At 37.3% G+C, this 14,557-nt stretch overlaps 1 protein-coding gene across 1 annotated transcript in view; it reads left to right on the top strand.

The window, feature by feature from the left end:
* Positions 1 to 1,769: 1,769 nt before the first annotated feature.
* Positions 1,770 to 14,557, top strand: part of LOC134794949 (uncharacterized) — a 50,685-nt gene continuing 37,897 nt past the window's right edge. The window contains exon 1 of the mRNA XM_063766820.1: positions 1,770 to 1,978. The gene's annotated coding sequence lies outside the window, so the exon portion shown is untranslated. The remainder of the gene's footprint in view (positions 1,979 to 14,557) is intronic.

Below are 14,557 nucleotides of genomic sequence, written 5' to 3'. Positions count from 1 at the left end.
GTACTCGTATGTATAATGGTATCACAAAAATATATAAAAAAAAGGCTTTTTTGATAAGGCTGTTATTAATTTGGTTGCTTATCTCAAGTCTGTTGCGATAAATGTATTTTTCATAAGAATGACAGATATTTACCAAGGAACTGAAAGAAAATTTTACGAAGTTCGCGCGCATTTCAAATGCTGCCTTAAGCGGTTGTACAGATATAGTGCATAATTAATTTCCATCGTATTTTTACGGAAACTTACGAACGTGTCTTAATTTCAGTCAGACTCGGTACAAAAAGTATTGAGGTTGACTGAAGTAGCATGACAAATACGAACTATTTTGAGAAGATACGATCTGTAAACGCATGTAAAGTTGATGACGAAATATAAAGTGAGCCGATTTCGTTAAGAAAGAGTCTAGCAGTATTGCATTTTTATATAACCAGCGAGCAAATTTGCGCTGTATTCTCTCCAACATTAGAGAGTACTGGTCTTCGTAAGGATCCCAGACAATTGCACCGTACTCTAATTTGCTAATGCTCTAATATGCGTTATATAGAACTTTAGCCACTCCAACATGAAACTGTTTACATATCCGCATAACAAATCCTAAAATTTTACTAGCCTGTTTACTAATATTAATGACATGTGTGTGAAAGTCAAATTTATCCACAAGAATTAAGCCTAAGTCGCGGATTTCGCTAACTCTCTCCAGGGTGACATCAGCTAAACTGTATTGAGTTAGGAGTGGCGAACGTTTGCGTGAGAAAGTTATCACTTTACAGCACCCGATAGCCTTAGCCGATTTAACACACTCCACTCAGCTGCAGCATCAATATCAGCCTACAATGCCACACTGTCAGCCACACTACTGATACCTCGGAACAGCTTCAGGTCATCAGTAAAAAGGAGGCATTTGGCAGTGCGAGCTACGTCAGGCAAATCATTCACGATAAGGAGAAACAGCGTAGGCCCCAGAGTACTGCCCTGACTTACTCCAGACCGGGTGTAGTAATCCTTTGATTCAAAACCGCTCACCCTGACATGAGCTAGCGCTAGTTTCCCCAACAGAATGTCGTTATCGACCAGTACGGTTACCATCAGTTTGTCACTGACATAAACGCCGTCGAGAACGTAATTTACTTTCTATACATCCCGTTTGCACTAGTATGCGAGTGCGAGCGAGATGTATAGAAAGTAAATTACGTTCTCGACGGCGTTTATGTCAGTGACAAACTGATGGTAACCGTACAGGTCGAAGGCCTTCCTGAAATCGAAGTACGCAGCATCAACCTCGTTATTTATAAAATCTTTCCCGACTAAAGCTCGATTTTCCTAGGATAGCGGTGCCGTCATATAGCGGCCGTCTCCATACAAAATAATACGGCTAAATATGGATGTCGTAGTATTTTGTATGGAGACGGCCGCTATATGACGGCACCGCTATCTTAGGAAACCAGAGCATAACCCAGCAGCAACATTTCGATATCGCTAATAATGTAACTTTCGATTTTCTTCCCCTTTTCATTGCACGTGAAAAATCACGCAATTCACCGATTATGCCGTTATGAACGTTATATGCTTCGTCAAAAGATTTAATTAACATTATGTTTTGTAAAATACATGTTGGAAGTGTTGGAACAACAATCGAAGTATTCGAAGTAGCATTTGGACTTTAATACCTGAATAAAGAGTTTATATTCCATCAAACAACATGTTAAACAAAAATCAGCTGGTGCATCCAGACTGAAGTTAATTATATCCTTATTTGCCTAATAATACGGTTTCTATTGCATTGTTCTTAGTGTAAAACAAAAATCAGCTGCTGTGGAACCTCATCTGTCAGTTCAGTCAGTATTGGCGCGAACGCGGCGCGCGCACGCCGCATCTTTGCTTACGTAAGTAGTTTCCCGCCCTTTTGGACCAACGAAATCGCGTTCGGGATTTTGAAAATAGAACGCACTGTTTTGGATTAAAAGTTACCCTTTTGAAGGTGAGTTTTTCTTTGTTGTTCTTTTACGTAAGTAATAGAAGTGAAGTACCTACCTAAGTTTTGAGATTAAAATAATTGTAGGTATGCTTAAGTATTGGTACTTAAAAGACACATAATTAATCATTTTAATTGCGAGTATTGCGACGCACTCAATACAATAGTCATTTCGAAAAAATGCCGTGAAGCAAAATAAACAATATATATATAGCTCATGCGTTTGGTTTATATTTACCGACAGCACCTATAAAAACAAATGGGCTTATCTATAGTTCTATACTAACAGTAGGCAACTAGTAGGATAATTTATGATTATACGGTGCAAGCTATACATATAAACATTAACATATAAGGACGTAATAATATATGCTGGCAATTTAGCATAATGTTGTCATAGTCCCCTTTCCCTTGATAAGTGGTTTATTAATTGTAATGGAAACAATGTCTTATAAATCAGTAGTAATAGTAATGTTAGATGCGTAGGTACTAACATTACGCGTAGAATCTAGATAGGTACTTCATGTAATAACTAATAATCATGATGAAACAAAATGGCGTCCATTGTAGCATTGATTGATTGAATATCTTATAGGACTAATTAATGGGTGAGTGGAACTTTACTCTTGCTCTCTTTATTTTATTACTTCTGTAATTTCTGTTCAACATTTTTCTCCCTTCTGAAAAAAATCATGAGGCGCGGTGTGGCAGTGTGTCAGTCAGTGAGGCAGGGTGTCAGAGAGTTATTGCCGCCTTATGCTACTGAAAAAGCTGGCTTGCCAGAGCATAGTCCCAGTGTAAAAAGTAGCAGTGGATCGACGCCTTTGATGTTTGCGTAAATGCCGGCACTGCACAGTAGGTACAGACTTTTACACAACTACCCAAAAAACTGCACATGTCAAATAAGACACGCTAGTCCTGTAAGTAGTACCGAGCTACTAACATTCTAACAATGGCGATGTATGCAGCTCGGGTGCCCGCGACCCACCCTCGCCACTCGCACCCCGCACGATTGCCCTATGTGGTATAGTTGTCCAGCATCTAAGATGTAAAAGATTTTGTGGAGTTAAAATAATTAGTTAATTGGAGATACGGTTAGAAGCAGCCCGTGGATATTGTCTTACACACCAGAAACGGCTTATTTCCGTGTCTAGTTAACTATTCAGCAGTGAAGAGTGTTAAACTGTAAAAAAGCCATTAAAATTACGGAACCCCAGCGCATGCGCCGGAAACCGCGACATGTGGCATGTGGCATCCGAAACATGTCGATGACCTTTACTGCACTGAGATGCGTATATGCTACTATGTACATTGCGTATTTTAACAAGCAGTGAACTCTGTGAACTAGGTATGTTGGGTTATTACCGGGTTGATGATGAAAACTATTACTTGTACCAATATTTTAACTTTATTCATTTGTTACAAACATTATAACAACCAATTTACAATCAATTATTCAAGACGTCTTCACTCTAACTTGTCCGTACTCGAACTGGCCACTTGTCACTGCTATACCGGCCTTTTTATAACAATTCAAAATGGCGGGAACCAGTGACAAGTATGAGTCAATTGATACTCTTTTATAAGCTAATCATAAATAAAAGTGAGAATGATCAAAATATAAGCTATTAATAAATAATGATCCTTACAGGTAATAGGTGTACTTACTTCAAGCAGTGAACTAAGTACTTACACTGCCGGTGACATATTCATCAAATGGGGCAGTGGTTCCCAAAGTTGATTGGGCTCCGACCACCCACCTAAAAAAACTGCCAAATTCGGGACCCACCTCTTGGCTGTCTTAAAAAGGGCATACAATATTATTGGTAACGCTTAGTGATTCTAGTAGTTTCAGGGGCTTCAGGGCCCACTCATCAACTCGACCAGTGGGTCGCGAGCCATAGTTTGGGAAATGCTGGAATGGGGACAATGAGCTCCTGTTGTCAAAATGCCCTGTTAGCATTGCTAACAGTGCTAACAGGGCATCTACCGATCAATAAAAAATAAAGAATATGATGCTGCATCAGTTATTTTCAATAGGTAGGTACATAAGTTGGTTGGTTTAGAAACGGTAGAAGTTTTATACATTAAGATTATTTGAGATCACTTTAATCTATAGAAGAATCTGTTTTTGCTTTAGAGCAGTGTTTTCACCCATTTTTATGACGCGTTTTCTTAACGTGAAAAAAATTTCGCGGTCTCTAGCATTTCTATGCATTTTACTTTCCTCGTATTTGAAATGAAAAGTAGAGTGTTAAACTCGGGTGAAAGGCATCATTTCAGCCTCGGACTATTGGCTCGTTGGAGCGCCAAACTACCTCGGCAGAAATGAGTGCCTTTAATCCCTTTTGGTAGTCGGGTAACAAACTACATAAGTACTTATGATTCCTTGCAAATTACTTCGGGCCTAAAGTCATTTCAAGGCAATTGTTGCAAATTCCTGACACATTTTTCTTATTAACCACATATATTGCGTCCAAATAACTTTAAAATATTCAATTATAAGTACCACGAAACTAACCTTCACTTGCGCCTACACATTAGAAACCATTCGGAACCTATCGAATTACCCCATTGCGGCTATACCTACTTACCTACTATGATCAATTGATCATTGATGACACCATTCACGCTGCATGGAATCGTATGCACCTTTCAATTCGGGTTCAACGAAACTAGTTAGCCTGCCCATAACTGGTCGCCTAATTGGAGATTGAGTTCTTTGGCCGGTCAAATTAATTGAACAGGTGAAACCGGGATAAGTAGGTAAACTACGATCATTCCGGTTAGGAAAATTTTGAACTTTTATATTATTTGGAAACTTTTGCTTTACTTTTATTGCCTGGAGACCAAGCCAAGTGAAAAAGCTTTATAGGAAACGGCAAACTACTTAAACTTTACGTCTACCATCAGTTCTGACACTGACATATACGCTCACGTCTACGTATCTTACTTTCTATGCATCTCGCTCGTACTCGCATATTAGTGCAAGCGAGATGTACGGAAAGTAAATTACGTAGACGTGAGCGTTATGTCTATGGGCCCGATTCGGATTTTGAAATAGACATCTATTAGATATCTTTTAGACATCACCAAGAATCGCGCAAATGTCAAATATGACATTTGCGCGATTCTGGAGATACTCTTGAACGATTTCCTCAGGATATGACTTAGAGATCCAATTCTCATCTAATAGATATCTTACGCTATCTAACGTAAAAGTGACATTGGTTGCCCGAATTGCGCTGCAAAAGAGAACTAGTTGATATCTAAACTATAACGTATCTAGAATGGATCTAGTACGTGTCGTCTCTTGTGAATATCTTGAAGTTCGAATACGGCAGTATGTAAAAACCGGTGGTAGACGTACTATATAGGTACGTAATGTCATTACGACATATTTTTACTTTTTGATTGGCGTTTGTCGATATAAATATGACAGTCATTAATGGCTATGATCCCTGAACTAAAATAAAACAAAACAATTGTAAATATCACGTAGATAATTAACAAATTATTTTATTTCATTAATAACTATCGCGGTAACCGAAGTAATTAAATATTACAACTATATTGATTAGCATTTGCAAATATAATTTTCTTAAAAAGTAAACTAACCGTATAACTTTCTACCATTTATATATGCTTAGTAGGGAAGCAGGTGTGAACTTTACGATAAGTAAATATGGACACGTGTCTGTTTGATTAGATTTACAGTTTCGTATTTGGGTCACATAGGGGACATATAACAACTGCCATATTTAGGGGCCCACAGATTACCAGTTCGCCGGACGATATCAGGGAGCAGTCAAATACGAGTAGTCTTTTTTTTCAACAATGTACTTTGTGACGACACAAGATTTTTTTTAACTTTTCATTATGGTCCATTTTGAAAAGTTATTTTTACAATTAGCTTCCGGATCAATAGTTGTAATTTTTTTTAAGCTGTACCTGTATTGTAAATATTTTGAAACTAAGTGTATGTACCTATGTATAGGGCTGTGGATGAGTCTACCGTTGTGTTCTGACACTGCTGACTGTTTGCCAAGTGTGTTGACAACTTGACACAACCGACAAACTCTACGAGGGCGCTATTCTCTAATTTTGCTTCATAACAAAGATTCGTATGGTGCCATTAATTAGGGTTCCATACCCAAAGGGTAAAAAGGGACCCTATTACCAACTATTACTAAGACTCCCCTGTCCGTCTGTCTGTCTATCACCAGGCTGTATCCCATGAACCGTGATAGCTAGACAGTTGAAATTTGCCTCTATAACAACAAATACTAAAAAGTACGGAACCCTCGGTGGGCGAGTCCAACTCGCACTTGTCCGGCTTTTTCTTATTTCAAGTTTATTTGCATCATTTGCTTATGACACTGGCTGAACACTTCTTTGGCCGACCTAAAACAATATAAAAAATACAATCTAAATGACAGATCTCTTGATATTTATCTGAACTCTTCAACTTGTCGCTTGATCAACATATGTATTAAAGTGGCTGGAGCTGAAGCGAAGACACTTAAAGACGATTACCGAAGCGTTAATCACTAAGCAGTAACTACGATTGGAATACGAGTTTGGTTACATAAGCAGCATAACTCCGCTTCACCGGTCGTTATTTCCATAACACGGCTTCGATACGCGACGCCGCATTCCTGCCCATTGTGTGGACACTGCGTTATCGATACCTGTTGTTTCGTCGGAGGCGATAGATGAGGGAATAGATTATAGTGACTTAACGACAAATTGAGTTGGCCACCCAGGGAATGGCCTAACTAAAGGGCCCATTAGCGACCGTTGGAAGTTTAAAGAATTTCAAGACTCTCCAATTTTTGTTTTCAAAATTCTTTCGTAGGTACATAATAATTACAATCTAGGTGCATTACTTACCTCATAGGTTTATTTTGTGGCGTATCCCTATTTCCTTCATAATTCTAATAAATGTCATTTATTTCAAATATCCTGTCAATACTGCTAAGTTAATATGGTGGGACAACAAGGTTTCTACAGCTTGGCAAAAAAGAGTAGAAATTAAAAAGTTCACCTCACCTTTAAATTCAAAGACTGGAACTGCATAATTCACTCTGCTACTACTTAGTTACCTACTTAAATCGTTCAAGTTCTAGTCCAAGTTACTTATCGAACGATAATAACTTGACATTCCGGGCTGTGGTTAAGTAGTTTGTAAGTGTCCGAGGCATTCCTTTGTCACTTTTTATGTCACTCTTGTTTTCAATGCTTTTTAGATGGATTAGTTTTTGTGGAGCGGGAACTGTGAAATCAAAAGTGAGAATGTCCTCGCCTGGCTTGGATATAACATGATGTTTTGACATACCTATACCTACCTAATTATTTTGTATTAGAAAATTCGGATTAGAGTCATAAATATGTATGTGTATGCTTAAGTATTCGTTTGCGTCTTTCCTGTAGGTAGAGTAGACATCGCAATAATATGAAAATTAAAACAAATATTGTAGGTGAAGTTATTTTTCTGAAATGTGTTACTGTTGACCCATTATAACATTGTTGTTTTATTAACATGCTAAAATGAGTGTATAAGGTTTACCAACGGTCGGCAATGCGAGTGAGACACCATCACGCTACTGATTCATAGCCTACGGAACCGCTTACCTTTACCAAGTTCGCTGTATAGATGATTGAATCAAGAATACAAACTCAAGTGAAACTTGGGCCATATTTAAACAACATAAAACTTAGTAGAGATTAGGTTCTGCTCTGCGCTTTAATCTCTATCTTAATATTGGACCACCATGCGTCGGGATAGGGAGATCTTCCTCTTCCCAGGGATTTTGTGGGGATATTTAGGACGAATCTAACTGAGACACTATTATGTCGTTTCATTAAGATTAAGATTAAGAATAAGAAGAAGAATAATAATAAGAAGCCTGCTTTCTTTTAGTTTATCAATAATCCCTAATATCCCTATTATTCTCTTTTCTCTCCCAGAAAGATTCTCTCATGAAACTCATTTCTACTTTGAAAGATCCTCTCATGATAGTCATGATCCTCTGACAGATGATGATGACACAAAGACCAATTTATCTAGGATTGCTGTATGTATTTACGTATATACCAGAACAGTGTGGCAATGTAGAAATCAATTCGACCTCAGTCGTGTCTGCATTCACACGTATAAATATTTACAATACACGTGCGCTCATCGACAGTGACAATGAAATGGTAACAATAGCATGTCTAATACATATTCCTTATCTGAGATGACTGTGTGGCTGCCTATAAGTAGTGTTTGGTGATTTGAATGAGTTTGAACGCTTGGATTGGAAGTTGCTTTTAGTTATTCTTCTACTTCTTTATTAATATTTTTCATATAAATTTAATAAGTATATTTATTTAAATTTTACATCTTAAATAATTACAAAGAAAGTAATTATTAGTCAAACCCGTTCTTTATCGCTTCCGGTGCAAAAGTGCCCATAATACTCACGGCATTACCCCGCTGGATGGCTATGGACAGTCTCTGCACTATAATCGATCGGAGCGGGGATCCTTTTGCCTAAGTCGACGGCCTATGTCACGCACAAATTGTTTGGCGTCAGCACCCCAGCAGCCCGCCATTTCCACCGCAAAAGGGACGAAAATATAACCCGAGCCCAAGGGATATTAAATTAATTTTTAATAAGCAGAAACGTCTGCGCACGATGCTATTACCCCCCCCATACCCCTAGACCCATATGGTGCAAAGATTTGCTGGCTATGGATGAGGCCTAGGTGGCTCAGTTCGCAGAGCGCTGGAGTATCGACCCAGAGGCCGTGAGTTCAGTCTCAACCAAGCCAGTATTTTTTCCACTTTTAAAATTTTCATATTTGTGATGAATTTGCCAATGGCATGTGTACTCGTAGTGCATGAGGTAGTTCGGTAGCTGCTTTTAGTAAAGCTGGAGTTTATAAATAGCTACGATGGAGTCACGGGTGTTGACTAAAGAATGGTTAAACGCGTTGCAAGACTAATTCATTAGCTCCACACTTATGCAGTGAACTAACGTGAGTTCACTGCATAAACTTTAAATTAAGAAAAACACAAAAAAAATCTCGAAACGACTTCGCAATTTTTAAGTTGGACCTAAAATCACAATTATTCATTAACACATTCAAATCAAATCAAATCAAAAAAATTCACCGCTGAGCTGCGGTCGTAGCGCTACGTCGTAGCCGATAACATGGATTTCCCGGTATATTAGCGATAATGCTTCGTAGAGGCAAAACGACAACGCGTCGTGATTAAATAGCGCTAAATGGTAAGCCACGTGGCAGAAATGCCAATGGTTTAGATGCATTTTATCGCGCACATTTCCATTTAGAGTCTGTGGTTCATGGTCTGTGAAATGTATGGGAACCAATTACATTCCACGACTTCTCTTTCCGCACAGACTCTATCATTCAAGATTCAAGTGAGTGAAACCGTTGTCGTCTAAACAGTTTAAAATATGTCCCACAAAAGTTTAATTTCGACTCTATCATTTTTCCCGGCGTTTCAAGCATGACATTATTGTGTGCCAAACGGCCAAAACGATTAAGATTAAATAAATATCTAGAAACTTCATTACATTTACAATCATTACAATAAGCAAATTATTTTATGTTAGACTAGGCGGTTGCCAGGCTGAATATTTATTAGCCGTATAGGTAATGGAAATTGTTTGAAAACACTCGGCATTGTCATTTGCGCTTTTAAAACAACCTTAAGTAGCTAATCAATCATTTCTTCAATAATTGTCGCTTTTCTTTGCAAGTGACTCGTTGAGATTTCTCCCGAGTAAAAATCATACTTGGGTCACAACTTCACAAGTCACAACCAGATAAGACCAAAAAATAGTCGACGATCTGGATAAGATCGCAGATCGCAGGTTATCGTTGGATCATGGATGAGAATAACTCACTACCGGTCGTTGTGGTAATCCTTGGCCTATGTCCAGCTGATATACTTAATAAAGACTGCTGTGGGGACGATACTTTCCGGGAAATTGAGACTTGTAATACCTGGAAACAACGCAACACTCGGATTGTAAGATATTGGTTCGTTATCGACTCCTGCGCATTGAACGTTTCAGCGCTATCGCCAAGGTTGCGGCGCATTATGCGGCGCGCGACCTTGTGCTAATGCAGCCGCTAGGGTTGCCTATCCTCAGGTTTTCATTTTTCTATATACTTTTACCTCCTTTTTCATAAAACTTAACAATCTCTTACATTTTGCTGTTAAGTTTTGTTTCTTTCTAACAAACAGAAATGTCAAATTGACGGATAGGGACAAACGATTATTAACATTTTGATAGATTTAACAGACGCTTATGATTCTTATGAATAACGTTAACGCCACTAGTAATTTTTGTAGTTATACGCGTAGATTGTAGGTATAAAATTGGTAATTGTAGTCATAAAAGTTTTGATCCAAATACGGTAAGTAGCTAGTTTAAGGCGAGGTAAGCTCTAAAAACGTAATTTTTAATGCCATTTTATTAAGAAACGGCAAAGATTAAACACGTGAAAAAAATATATGTTGCTTTTGAGACCTTTATGTAAGTACGTCGGGTACTCGTTACATAATTGGACAAACTTCTCTCGATAGAAAAAAAACGTTTCATTACAGACGTTTACTTTGATGTGATTTTCAATACATCAAGTAGTATAATATTGAAATGAAATGAGTTTTAAGGTAGAAAATAAGGGTATGTTTGGATTTTTTTTCTATTAATTTATTAATGAATTTCCTTGGCTGTACAACCCTAGCTTGAATTGTTATTGCTACGCTATAAAGTGCAGCGTGTGTTCTTCATAAAACGTCTCACGTACGCGCGGGTAATAGCTGTTTGTTCTAACAAATACACCTAAAGGCCCCTGTACACACTGGGCCAGCGTGGGCCAGTCTGAGGGACGCATTTATGTGTTAGAGGGAGCAAGTGATATTGCTATCTCATTCTGCCGCATGGCTGCGTCCCTTGGACTGGCCGGCGCTGGCCCAGTGTGTACAGGGGCCTTAACAGACTACTTGGGGCCAGAGAGATGAAGTTATTACCAAAAATAACTTCAGCTCTCTGGTCGTAGTCTGATAATCATCATCCTCGCGTTATCCCGGCATTTTCACGGCTCATGAGAGCCTCGGATCGGCTTGACAACTAATCCCAAGAATTGACGTAGGCACTAGTTTTTACGTAAGCGACTGCCTTCTGACCTTCCAACCCAGAGGAGAAACTAGGCTTTATTAAGATTAGTTCGGTTTCCTCACGATGTTTTCCTTCACCGAAAAGCGACTGGTAAATATCAAATGATATTTCGTACATAAGTTCCGAAAAACTCATTAGTACGAGCCGGGGTTTGAGCCCGCGACCTCCGGATGGAAAGTCGCCCGCTCTTACCGCTAAAGCCTAGCTCAAGAGAATGAAATAAATCAGCGGAAATAATTCGTGTAGTTACTAGGCCACCAGCGCTTTTAGTAGTCTGATAATTATATTTGCATTTGGTCCTGAATAATTAACAATGTAGTACATCTCGCTCGCTTGCCATTTAACGCGTATTTAGAGCCGCCATAAAAGAAAAAATCACCAACTGTCAAGATGACACTTCATATATTTTGCGCGCGCCTCACGCATCTGTCGCATACTGTTAGTAAATTAAGTTTTATCGAGTATTACTAGTTTTTCCCATGCAGTTATACCTAAAAAAGACGATATGCAGTGCAATGTGTACATGGAAAGTGAAATTTGTAAATATCGCATCATCACAATGTACAGCCTTGTACATCTTTACGGATGATTTAATCAGCATTTGTGTTCAGCATAGGTTCAGCTGGTAAACAAAAGTAGTCTTCATTTTCCTAAATTTTGCAACTATAAGGTGCTAAAAGTGTTCCCGTGGGGAAACTTGGAGGTCTAATACAATAGTCGTGTACTTAACCTCACTTTATTATAGAGTACCTATACAAAGTTTTTGCCAAGTTTTTATACATACTCGTGTGACGAGTTTGTCTATGTCCGTGGGACATTGTTGGAGGTGTTGGCTTAAAGATATTCACATGTCGAGTGGCGACATATTGTGCTTCATTCTATAGAGAAGATAGACATAGGTCCGTGGGACATGGTTTGAAATATTGGCTTGAAAATATTCACATGTCGCGTGGCGACATTGTGCTTCGTTCGTGGAATGAAGGTCAGATCTTTTTCAACTCACTTTAACTATAATATAATGCTTATTGCATAGCAACATTGTTTGAAATATTGGCTTGAAAATATTCACATGTCGCATGTTGACATTGTGCTTCGTTCATGGAACGATGGTCAGATCTTTTTCAACTTACTTTAACTATAATATAATGCTTATTGCATGGCAAAAAGCCTTTCGTCCGTGGGACGACCAAGAGTATCTACTATTCGATAATAAAATGGATTACATGTGAATGATATGAAATTTATTAAAAAATTTACTAATACATGTCATCCGTGGGATGATAATTTGTGAATCGTTTTGTATTATAAAAATAAATAAAAAATGACATTAGCACACTAGCATTAGCACAGTCATGGACGTGGTCCTGTTTCATGTACATACTATAACATAAATAACACAAGCATATTCTAATATAGACAGTGATATTCTGTCATTAACAAGCCCGCTAGCGGCATTAAACAAAATTGTATGCTAATTAAGTATCTACTTACTGTTTACAAATAATAACAATATTCTGGATGCTGTTGGAAAAATGTCTCTGGATTAATGTCTATGCTAAGCATTTATAATATGTGCTGAACCCTTTTAAGGCTTAAGAATGGCCTACCATTTTTATTCTGTAACCTGCACTAATACAATAAAATAAATAAGTGACTTAGCAGTGTATATCACACACATATACTAGTGTACAAAAGAATGGTATTTAACAGCCTTTATAAGGACTAGAACCAAACCACTGCCTTATTGTGAAAGGTCATATCCCGGGGTTAATGGCTTATACTTTTTTCACTAACACTTACAAGTTTACTATAGCTTTAGCTTGTTTCATAATATCATATTGTGTGAATACAGTTTGGTAAATTGCCATACAAATTTACTAATAAATTCTAATATCATAAGGAGACATCATAACATAACCCTTCAAGGGCTACTAATTTATTTTAGCCACCCTCATAAAAATATAAATGAAAATGTCACAATTATAACGTGAACAAACTATGAAATGTCCCCGGATAGCTCAGTCAGTTGAGCAATGGAATTTTAAGTTCTCGAAGCCCTATTGCCTTCGGTGAAAATGATCAAACAAGACATATTTTCTATTTACTTCAGAAAAATGTATTATATATTGAATTAAGTCGAGAGTTTATTATTACTTTCAAATGTAAGATAATGAACAGTATGTTGTATAAAATACAAGACTGTAGGTGAACAAGGATACAATACCAAAACTATGCATATGAAATCTTAATCAGTCCATTGGATGGATATTTAATATCAATTAACTTATAGCACAATGCTTCAAACTCATTTATTTATCAAACTTTCAGGCCTTTATAAGACAGTGGTAACATTTATTTATTTTTTGGAACCCTTTTACAAAATGATAGGGTTCAGTTTAGCACAAGCTCATGCCCATTAAAGGGCAGACTTGAATACATTTGTGATTAGAAAGAAGAAATGGTTAGGTTGGTAGGTAATATAATAAAATATAAGTAGGTAGGTAGGTAGATAATTAGTTAGGTTTATAGTTTAAGTATGTAATTTGGTAATAGTTATATTACATTTCCCAACTTTTGAACATTAGTGTCCCCATTACCTTGTTGTATTTGTTTTTTAAAGGGTCAAGAGAAAGCTTTATCTACCAAATTTCTGTAGGAGAATCCTTGAGATTTTAAAACAGTAATGGTCTTAGCTAACTTTAAGGCCAAAACATAAAATGAAATAATATTATTACTTAGGTATTTATTTATATCTGTGTTTGAATGTTTGATACCTCTTGGTACTGTAAAATTACTTTGTACGGTTGGGGGGCTAATGATAATGGGTCAGGTCCATCAGAGACAATTATCGATAGTAGAGCTGAAATGAAAGAAGGATTGGATTCCGAAAGTAAAATTATGCTTTATGCCCATTTTATGCCATAATGAGCAATAGATATTTTTCTTTTATCTCTAATGATCTAAGTAATCAATTATAATTGTATAAATAATCAGTAGTGAATTGAAACAATTTCACAAGTATAATAAAATTTACAACAGATCATTTTGTTGTATTTATATGCTTTTCTTTATACTGTACAAATATGATCAGTAAAGACCCAACAGAAAGTGGAGAGATAGGGACACCTCTCAGCAGTCTTACGACTGTCCAAGCTGATCTATGAAGATATTTTCACTTAACAGAACATTCGAGACAAACTGTCTATCTATAATAACTCATAAGCTCATAACTATGTTATGTAAATAGTCATATTCTGTTTTTCTTAGTACCTATTTAGAATTCTCGAGGTGTATGCACATGGTGTAAGTGATTTGTGGTTTTTATTATGGGATAGTGCACGAAACGTCACAGACCGATCCACATACATATGTGTGGTTATAA

The sequence above is a fragment of the Cydia splendana genome, chromosome 11 (genome assembly GCF_910591565.1).
Source record: "Cydia splendana chromosome 11, ilCydSple1.2, whole genome shotgun sequence".
NCBI lineage: Eukaryota > Metazoa > Arthropoda > Insecta > Lepidoptera > Tortricidae > Cydia > Cydia splendana.
The sequence above is the reverse complement of the archived record's forward strand: the minus strand, read 5'-3'. Positions and strand labels throughout refer to the sequence as shown.